The sequence below is a fragment of the Budorcas taxicolor genome, chromosome 2 (genome assembly GCF_023091745.1).
Source record: "Budorcas taxicolor isolate Tak-1 chromosome 2, Takin1.1, whole genome shotgun sequence".
NCBI classification, from domain to species: Eukaryota; Metazoa; Chordata; class Mammalia; order Artiodactyla; family Bovidae; genus Budorcas; species Budorcas taxicolor.
Window position 1 is genome coordinate 156507221 of NC_068911.1, and position 10866 is coordinate 156518086.

Genomic DNA, 10866 nt, shown 5'->3' on the forward strand with positions numbered 1-10866 from the left:
GGCAGCCTATCCCTTCTCCAGTGGATCTTCCTGATCCAGGAATCGAACCAGGGTCTCCTGCATTGCAGGCCGATTCTTTACCAACTGAGCTATCAGGGTTAGCTGACAGTTACTGAGGTCTTTCTAAATCTCCTAGAAGCTTTACTTCATTCAATTCCCACAACAATCTTAAATGAAAAGAGGGATTTTTCTCCTCCTCTGTTCTACTGATGAAAAAAATTGAGATCCAAGGTCCCACTGAGAATAAGCAGCAGAGCTGAGATCCAAATTCATATTAAATATTTAATTATGACCTTGAATAAGGAACTCTAGTCTAAACATGACATTGAATAAGGAATTCTGGTCTAACTTCAGCACTGAACTAGGAATCTGTTCCAAGATGTGGGTTCCATCTTCAACTCTGAAATTCACTATCTACTGGGAAAGTCACTTGCTGAAAATAAGTCTATCTTAAACTTATTTAAAACCTTTTCAATTATAATAAAGACAGGGATATAAGAAAGAAAATGTTAAGGGGGAGAGAGAGAGATTGGAGCTTAACTGGAGTGGTCAACAAAGGAGATGACATATAGGTATTTATATACACCATACTTGCAAAATTGCAGAAGAAAACCAGAGGCTGTCACACATGTTGGATTTCTCTGGTGGCTCAGCAGTAAAAAAAAAAATCCTCCTGCCTGTACCTGCCAGTGAAGGAGATGCAGGTTCAGCCCCTGGGTTGGGAAGATCCCCTGGAGAAGGAAATGGCAACCCACTCCAGGATTCTTGCCTAGGAAATCCCATGGACAGAGGAGCCTGGCAGGCTACAGTCCAGGGGATGGCAAAGAGTCACATGACTTAGCAACAGCATCACATGTTAGGTTACATGAAAGTGATTACTGCAATCACTGAAGTGGAGAGACTGGGACAAGACCTCAGGCATGACAGAGGATTTGGACATTATTTTACAGGCACCAGGGAACATGGCAGGGTTTAGGATAACATAGGGGTGGTAACTTATCTGTGCTTTGCTCAGTCCCAAAGATATCACTGGCACAGAAGCTGGGTTAAAAATTCACTCTCCAATTCTTCCTTGGAGAAACTGAAACAGTCAACATTGTCTCCTTCCCTGAAAAAGGGCAAACAATGTAGACTATATCTGATGTTTTTCAACAAAACAGAAATATAACCATGATTATATTCCCGGGCGAGGCTCTGAAGCTAGACTTTTACAGAAATAACCACAAAAGTCACAAGAAATGAGGTATGTGTGACATGCCTTACAGCATTAGTTTTCAAAATGACATAAATCAATTAAGGAGCATAAGAATCCCACCCACCCACAGCATACTCTGCAGAGTGTGGAGAAAGGGGTCCTGCAGGCAGCCAGGAAAAGGAGAAGCTTCCTTAAAAGACAAAGAAGCACAGAGTGTCCTGAACTGCCAGGGTCCCTTCCTTAATTTCATCATCAGTTTTTTAAATATGCAGTTTATCCAACATCTGCTCTGAGCACTGAAGAGTGGAAAGAGGTCTGTGAGCCACGCAATTTTGTTGAAAAGATGGACAAAATTCACAATCACAGACCCGTAACCCTCACTAGCCATCACTTTAGTGGTCATAAAATATACCCACGTGAATTATTGTGTTAGTCAAAAAGTTCGTTTGGATTTTTCCATAAGATGGGATAGAAACCCCAAACGAATTTTTTGGCCAACCCCAATACTTGACAGCCCAATGTTTAATCTTTAATATTAATATTTAATAACTCAATACTTTGCCCACCTGATGCAAACAGCCAACTCATTGGAAAAGACCCTGATGCTGGGAAAGATTTGAGGGCATGAGGAGAAGGGGGTGACAGAGGGTGAGATGGTTAGATGGCATCACCGACTCAATGGACATGAGTGTGAGCAAGCTCCAGGAGATGGTGATGGACAGGGACACCTGGTGTGCTGCAGTCCATGGAGTCGAAAAAAGTCAACATGACTCATCAACTGAACGACAACTACAACAAATACTTAATCGCTATTAAAGCATAACCATTCCCCTATCCTGAGCATTTAGATTGGTCCTAATCTTTTGAACTACTGCAAAACTACTGCCATGATTATCTTTGCTCATTTTGATATTTCATATTTTTAGGAGTAGCCAAATTTACTGTGGAAGGTTCAGATAGCAAAAATTTTAGGCTTGGTGGGGCATGCAGTCTTCCTCCTCCTTTTTCTCCTCTTTCCTCTTTTAATAATTTTTTAAACGTGTACATCCATCCTTAACTGGGTGGTTATACAAAAACGGTCCTCAGACTGAATTTAGTCCCTGGTCAACCCTGCATTACATTCTCAGAATTCCTCGACCAAAGGATAGGGTCATTATAATGCCATTTACATGCACTAACAAATGCTTCTCCAGCAGCATGTACTGTTTGCCCATGCTGTCCAACATTGGGCATTATTCTCAGTTTGGGGTTTTTTGCTAAATATCACTTATATTTTCATTAAAGAAATTTTGCCAGAAATTCTTATCATTTCCATTTTGCTACAACTTTTAAGAGTTTGGAAGTGGAGCCCATGGCCCCAGAGAAATAAAATTCCTCCTTCTGCCATCCTTTTAACTGTATTGTGGAGAGGCAACCTAGCCAAATCACAGAAGGTGCCATGTCATATCAGACCCTCAGTGCACTGAGGATGTTACATTCCATGACTAGTCCGTGGCCTTTTGAAGCTGTGTAAAAATTAGCTTTTCATTTGAGAATTATCCAGAATATGTCAAAGGAAGAGACCGTTTTAAATCTAGAGTTTGCCTAGGATTAAAGTTCATCTTGAGTCAAATTTATCCTCTTGGCCTCAGGGGTGATATTAATCTCACGCTTGCTTTATCCAGTGAAGCAAGAAATTCATCCTGGCCAGCGGCAGGCCTGCAGCCTCCATCACAACAGCAGTCAGGAGTTCAGAAAGGACCCTGTGGGGAAAAGGGGAGGAGAAAGACCACCACGTCTGCCTTAAAGGAACCCTCTTCCTTGAATTCAATGAGTAAGAACTGGTGTGTGTGTTTGTGTGTGCTCAGTCACTCAACTGTACCTGACTCTTTGCAACCCCAAGGACTGCAGCCCACCAGGCTCCTCTGTCCATGGGATTCTCCAGGCAAGATTACTGGAGTGGGTTGCATGCCCTCCTCCAGGGGATCTTCCTGACTCACCTGTGTATCTTGCATCTCCTGCATTGGCAGGTGGGTTCATTGCCACTGAGCCAGGAAGCCCTGTATTCAAGGGTAATTTCTGCAATCAACTTACAGGATGCTCTAGTTTTCTTCTTGAAGCTATTTAGGCAAAATAAACCTTCTCCCCCAACATCACAGTTGGGACAGCCTGTCTGCTGTTTATCAGATTAATCTCAGTTCAGTTCCATCTCTCAGTCGTGTCTGACTCTTTGTGACCCCATGGACTGCAGCACACCAGGCTTCCCTGTCCATCTCCAACTCCTGGAGCTTACTCAAATTCATGTCCATCGAGTCGGTAATGCCATCCAACCATCTCATCCTCTGTCATCCCCTTCTCTTCCTGCCTTCAATCTTTCCCAACATCAGGTTCTATTCCAATGAGTCAGTTTGCATCAGCACTGGAGCTTCAGCTTCAGCATCAGTCCTTCCAGTGAATATTCAGGACTAATTTCCTTTAAAATTGACTGGTTGGATCTCCTTCCAGTCTAAGGAACTCTCAAGAGTCTTCTCCAACACCACAATTCAAAAGCATCCATTCTTCGGCATTCAGCTTTCTTTATAGTCCAACTCTCACATACATGACTAATGGAAAAACCATAGCTTTGATGGACTTTGTTGGCAAAGTAATGTCTCTGCTTTTTAATATGCTGTCTAGATTGGTCATAGCTTTTCTTCCAAGGAGCAAGCGTCTTTTAATTTCATGGCTGCAGTCACCATCTGCAGTGATTTTGGAGCCCCCAAAAATAAAGTCTCTCACTGTTTCCACTGATCTTGGGGCCCTCAACTGTCAGAAGCGTGAAGTAGGATCTCAGCTCCCTGACCAGAGATTGAAGCCAGGCTGTGGCACTGGACTTAACCACTAGACAACAAGCTCAAGCCAATGGCTGGTGACAAGGCCCTGGCTTGTCTGCTATGTATAAATGAATTTCAACAGAGACAGAAGGTAGTGAAACAAGTAAGGTGTTTATCAGGAGGAAAAACAGCTCAGGTGGATAGATTCATATGGATGGGTTCAGACAGAGTCCTGCCCTTGTGGTAATTTAAATCACTTATATGGGACATGTCTTCTGGTTTCCCTCTGGCCAACCATCTTGCTTTGCCTGGTTCTGAATCCATACTTGGTATAATTCAGGGTCCTTCCCTGCGTATGTGTGCAAGATGGATTGGATTCCAGCATAGAGGACTATGGATAGGTTGATACCACATATTATGGGTGGCACTCCTTCCCTTCTTGGCCTGCAGGGACATTTTCTGAACACATGTACATAGGAAGGTTTCCTTGACTTTGAAAATGAGAAATATGTGATCTCTTTATCTCTTACCTGGGCAGGACTCAGTTCCTCTTTGTTCTTGCCATTGTCTTCATCTTAGAGTCTCTGTCCACAGGGGACATATTTCAGCTGCTCAGCCTGGGGCCCATCTATTTCCTCCCTAATGATAATCCAGAAGAAAAAGCAAGACCAGCATTGATGGAGCACTTTTGGGGTTCCACACCCTGTCCTGAGCATAGATGTATGCTGAGGCTGGTGTAACATACCTATCAAAGTCACACAGCTGGCAGGTAACAGCATCAGGATCTGAATCCCAAAGTTCCACATCCAAATGAGACCTTAGGTACCTTATTGATCAACTCAGAGATTCTAGGTGCTAATGTCAAGAGTTTAGAAAGTGGACTATGTAAAGAGATTAATCTGGCCTTAAAGCTGAGAAAGGGACCCTCCCCTTGGTCCCATGCAGGTCTGCCTTTCCTGATTCCCCTGAGGCACCAGTCCCAGCAAGGCTGATAGACAAGCTTCCGCAGGCAGAGTTAGAACTCCAAGTCAGCCAAATTGTCTGTTTTATATGTACTTACCTTTTGCTTATCTCATCCCTGGGAACATGGAGATACTTTTAATGTCAGAAGAAACAGAACTGGACTTCCCTGGTGGTACAGTGGTTAAGAATCTGCCTGCCAATGCAGGGGTCACAGGTTCGAGCCCTGCTCCAGGAAGATTCCACACACCTCAGGGCAGCTAAGCCTGCGAGCCCCAGCTATTGAAGCCCATGCTATCTAGAGCCTGTGCTCCACTATGAAGCCACCACAACAAGAAGTCCATGCACCACAACTAGAGAGTAGCCCCTGCTTGCTACAAACGGAGAAAGTCCTCGCACAACAAAGACCCAGTGCAGCCAAATATAACAAACAAATAAATAACAATTTTAAAAAGAAGGAAAAACAGAGCTGAGAGTTTTTCCCCAGCCATGTCAGCTCTGGCTCTGATCATGTAATCCCAGCAAAGAGGAACGACCCCACCTCCTCTCCATCGCCAAAACACCTTCCTAGACTCTCCCCTTCCTGATTTCCATAATGATTTGTTTTCAATCAGTTCAGTTCAGTCACTCAATCTAGTACAACTCTTTGTGACCGCAGGGACTGCCACAGGCCAGGCTTCCCTGTCCTTCACTACCTCCCGGAGTTTGCTCAGACTCATATCCATTGAGTCAGCGATGCCATCCAACCACCTCATCCTCTGTTGCCCCTTCTCCTTGGGTCTTTTCCAGTGAGTCAGTTCTTCGCATCAGGTGGCCAAAGTATTGGAGCTTTAGCAATGGCGACCCACTCCGGTGTTCTTGCCTGGAAAATCCCATGGGTGGAGGAGCCTGGTGGGCTGCAGACCATGGGGTCACTGGGAGTCAGACACGACTGAGCGACTTCACTTTCACTCTTCACTTTCATGCATTGGAGAAGGACATGGCAACCCACTCCAGCGTTCTTGCCTGGAGAATCCCAGGGATGGAGGAGCCTGGTGGGCTGCCGTCTATGGGGTCGCACAGAGTCAGACACGACCGAAGTGACTTAGCAGCAGCAGCAGCTTCAGCATCAGTCCTTCCAATGAATATTCAGGACTGATTTCCTTTAGGATTAAATGGTTGGATCTCCTTGCAGTCTAAGGGACTCTCAAGAGTCTTCTCCAACACCATAGTTCAAAAGCATCAATTCTTTGGCACTCAGCTTTCATTATGGTTCAACTCTCACATCCATACGTGATTACTGGAAAAACTATAGCTTTGACTATACTCCTAAGTCATACCATCTGAATAGGCCTGTTCTCTGAGGTCCCCAAGACCACCCTCAGGGTGGATGCTTCACTAGGACTCCGAAGGATCAGAAGCTGTGAGAGTGACAGAGTTTATGGCTCTAAAAGGACAGGAAACAAACTCAGCAAAGGGAAGAGGCATGTGGGGCAAAGTCCGGGAGAAACCAGGTGCAGCCTATGTGTCCCACTTGATGATGTCACATGGGAATACCCTTAATTCTCCCAGCAAAGATGGGCACAACACATGCTAAGTGCTGTCAGTCAGGGATGTTCCCCAACCTAAAGTAAAAAGACAGGCTTGTAGGACTTCCCTGATGGCACACTGGATAAAAATCCACCTACCAATGCAGGGGACACGGGTTCGATGCCTGGTCCAGGAAGATTCCATGTGCCACAGAACAACTAAGCCTATGCACCGCAGCTACTGAGCCTGTGTGCTGCAGCTACTGAAACCTGTACACCTAGAGCCGGCGCTCTGCAACAAGCGAGGCCACTGAAATGAAGAGTAGCCCGCGCTCCCTGCAACTAGAGAAAGCCCATACACAGCAATGAAGACTCAGTGCGACCAAAACTAAATAAATAAAAATAAAAAAATAAATAGAAAGGGTATGTGAGCCCCAGTGTTCAAAAAAGACAGGTGTTTACCATCACTCCCATTGTCTGGATAAACTGTCATGCTGTAGTTGCATAGCCCAGCCCTTAGGCATGAAAAACACTCTTATCAGGCAGAACATTCCAAAGGCTCAGAGGTTTTCTCCCTAGAGCCAGCCAGCTCTGGAGGTGAGCTTTTTTTAAGAAGGTGCAGGGTTTGAGCAACGCAGACCTGCTGAGTTGACCCTTTCTGTACAAGTCGTGAGAAAAAGAAAGATCTTTTCAAAAGAATTTATCTCCAACATTAAGGAATAAAATGGGAAACTAGGGGGACTTTGCTGGTGGTCCAGCAGTTAAGACTGTGCTCGCAGTGCAGGGGGCCTAGGTTCCCTCGTCAGGGAGCTAGATTCCACACGCCACAATGCAGATTCTGCATGCCACAGTTAACACTGTTGCAGTCAAATAAATACATTTTTAGAAATCTTTTAATAAAAAATTATTTTTAAAAAAGGGGAACAGTAGGAGCCTAAATCCTCATGGATTCAGTGGGAACCCCCTGAACAGAGTTTTAATCTTAACCTTAACTTCCACCTGCAGGTAAGGTAAGGTAAGGTGAAGTCGCTCAGTCGTGTCCGACTCTTTGTGACCCCGTGGACTGTAACCTACTAGGCTTCTCTGTCCACGGGATTCTCTGGGCAAGAATACTGGAGTGGATTGCCATTTCCTTCTCCAGGGGATCTTCCCGACCCAGGGATCAAACCCGGGTCTCCCGCACTGGAGGAAGTTCAAATGCATTTACTTATGGAATAAAGAGCAAGTAGCTGTATCTGCCCTGAAGACACTCACAGTCTTGAAGTAGATGTACCCTTTTGTCGATGTGTGGTCACGTATCTCTGAGCCACAGTGTTCTCTGTCCCTGTATCATCTGATGCCATCCGTTAATGCTGGGGAGGGACAATGCAGGCAGTTTCACAGGAGCTGACACCTGAACTGGGGCCCAGATGGTGACCGAGAATTGCCAGGTCAACAGTGAGCAGGATGCTCTCAAGGCAGGAAAGAGCTTCCTAGGGTATTCAGGTTAAGGGTCAGGCACATATATTAGAGACTGAAGAGCTTCAAGCATTGGGGGTTTCCAGACTGTCATACCAATAAGGTTACTTTTCTAAGTCCTCTCTGTAAGGTCAAGTTTGTAAGGCTTATTTTTACTGGGTAGTTTATGGCAGTTTCCCAACCTTTTTACGTCATGGCACTCATAAAAGATGATCCTGTTTGGCTCTCAGACTTCCTTTACAATTTATGCTCATTCTAATTCTTATTTTACTACTTTTCAATTTATTAACAGGAGCATGAGATGAAAAAATCAATAAATGGACAACCTTTACAGTTACCATCATGAAATATCCTATTCTCTTTTATGCTGTCTTTACTTCCTTCCCTACTCATCTGTCCTAAATTTTTAAAATAAATTGCCTTTCTGGTCCCTTATGAGTTATGTCTTAGCTAAGTCTACTGTGAAATATAATTTATTGGTAGCTATCATTCCCAAAGCAAATACCACCTTCTGCCTCAGCAAGCTTCTTTGGAAGGTGTTTTTCCATTTCCGTTATGTGTCCTCATAACTTTGTTTTCACATCAGTACAGATCTCACATGGTATCTAAAAATCTAGTCAACTCATTTTTTGTAGCAGAGGGCAAAGGAAAGCTAAAGGATGGAGGGGCACCAGCATATCACTATTTTCTATTCCAGAAGTTAGAAAAAAAATCAGAAAGGGAAGTTCTATTCTAACAAAAAAGCCAACCTCTGTAATAATTACATAGCAGAGTCATACATAGTCTATGTGACACAATTAAAAACACAAAAAGTGCATATCTTTGGACAGAAGTTGAATATATATATTTTAGGAGGCTGTTCTTTGTACAACCACATCTATAAACCATTAGATTCTCTCACGTTGCTGGTAAGAGCTGACAATGGGTTTACAACTCAGATGAATGACGTCAATATAAAGAAGTTCAGTCACTCACACAAAAGGTATTGAATTAAGACTGACTTGAAAGTGTAATAGGTTAACTTCTGGTCCCAAATCACTTGTGTTCTTTCCTTGTTTCCTCTTTCCCAAGAAATTAAACATACCATTATGGCACCACCACCAAGTACTCAGTTTTAACCCTGGTCACTTTACTATTATCACAGGGACAACGGCAGCCAATTAGTTGCCATATTGAATTTAGCTTATTGTCATCCAATTTCATCTAGCAAACATTTATTGATATTTTACTGTGTGTCAGGGCCATAAAGAAGGCTGAACACCAAAGAACTGATACTCTCAAACACTTGAGCAGACTCTTGAGATTCCCCTGGACAGCAAGGAGGTCAAACCAGTCAATCCTAAAGGAAATCAACCCTGAATAGTCATTGGAAGGACTGATGCTGAAGCTGAAGTTTCAATAATTTGGTCACCTGATGAAAAGAGATGACTCATTGGAAAAGACCCTGATGCTGGGAAAGACTGGAGGCCAAAGAAGGGGGTAGCAGAGGATGAGATGGTTAGACAGCATCACCAACTCAATGGACATGAATTTGACCAAACTCCTAGAGATAGTGAAGGATAAGGAAGTCTGGCATGCTGTAGTCCACGGGATCGCAAAGAGTCAGACACGACTTAGCAGCTGAACAACAATAACAACAGGCACTGATAAGCATTCTGGGTACCCATCTGCAGACAAAGTGGAAACAGAAGTGTCACCTGAAGTTTCGGGACCCTACTGTGCTTCAGAAATAAAGTAATTTAATGCTATTTCTGAATAGTATCAAGAATTGTAATGAACTGTACCAAGACAACACAAGAGACAGTATAAACTCTCTTGATGAAAAATGAACTATTCTGGTGACATACTCTAGAAATGAGCAGACTGCTTGCTGGCCTAATGATTCTCTTAAGATGCTTCAAAAACATTTCCATCTGGAAGTGTTAAAAAAAACTTTTTTTATTTTATTTTTTGCCCATACTGTGTAGCTTGTGGAACCTTATTTCCCCAACCAGGATCAAACTGGGGCTCATGATAGTGAAAACGCTGAGTCCTAACCACTGGACCACCAGGGAACTGCTGAAAAATATACTTTCTTAAAGGGGGAGGTTTCAGGTTCTAGTTTGATAACTATAGGTTTCCTCCATTATGCAAAAGCAGGGTGTCTTGTGAAAGTTTTTGTAAGCCATAATGGCGTAAATGCAGAGAAGCAGTTACCTCGGGACACATGTTGCTCACAGATGCACAAATAAATGGAGATAAAGCACAGGTACTTATACACACAGTTCAAAGCTATGGCAGCTTGATGCTGAGATGCTGGGTGTAGCTCCGCAGAAGGAGCTCTGTGGCACCACTCTCCTGCTCAGCGTGCCTGCTGCCTCTGTAGCAGCTTCCCAGGAAACACACATGTATGCCTGTGTGCTAAGTCACTTCAGTCGTGTCTGACTCTGCAACCCTATGGACTGTAGCTTGCCAGGCTCTTCCGTCCAAGGGATTCTCCAGAGAGGCATACTGGAGTGGGTTGCTGTGCCCTCCTCCGGGGAGCTTCCCAAACCAGGGATCGAATCAGAGTCTTTTTTAAGTCTCCTGCATTGGCAGGCAGGTTTTTTTTTACCACTAGTGCCACCTGGGAAGCAGCTCCCCACGAAACACACACAGTATCCTATTTTTGTTTTTTGCCTATTTTTGTAAAATTGAAAATCCTCTTCAGATTCATTTTTGATATCAACAACAGAAACTAATAAAGGTCTTTTGTAAAAGCTAAGTGGTGTAAAGCAAACGTTTGAAAAGTGAGGGATACCTGTATGAGAAATTGTGTCAGTGACTGTAAGTCTTTAATAGGCCCTTTAGGAGATTCAGAAAAGCAATCTTCTCTGTCTCTCTTTCACACACACATAAACACACATACACCCAGATCTCAAGGACTGTTCATAGCTGCAAGTGATAGGTCCGGTCTACAAATATTTATACTATT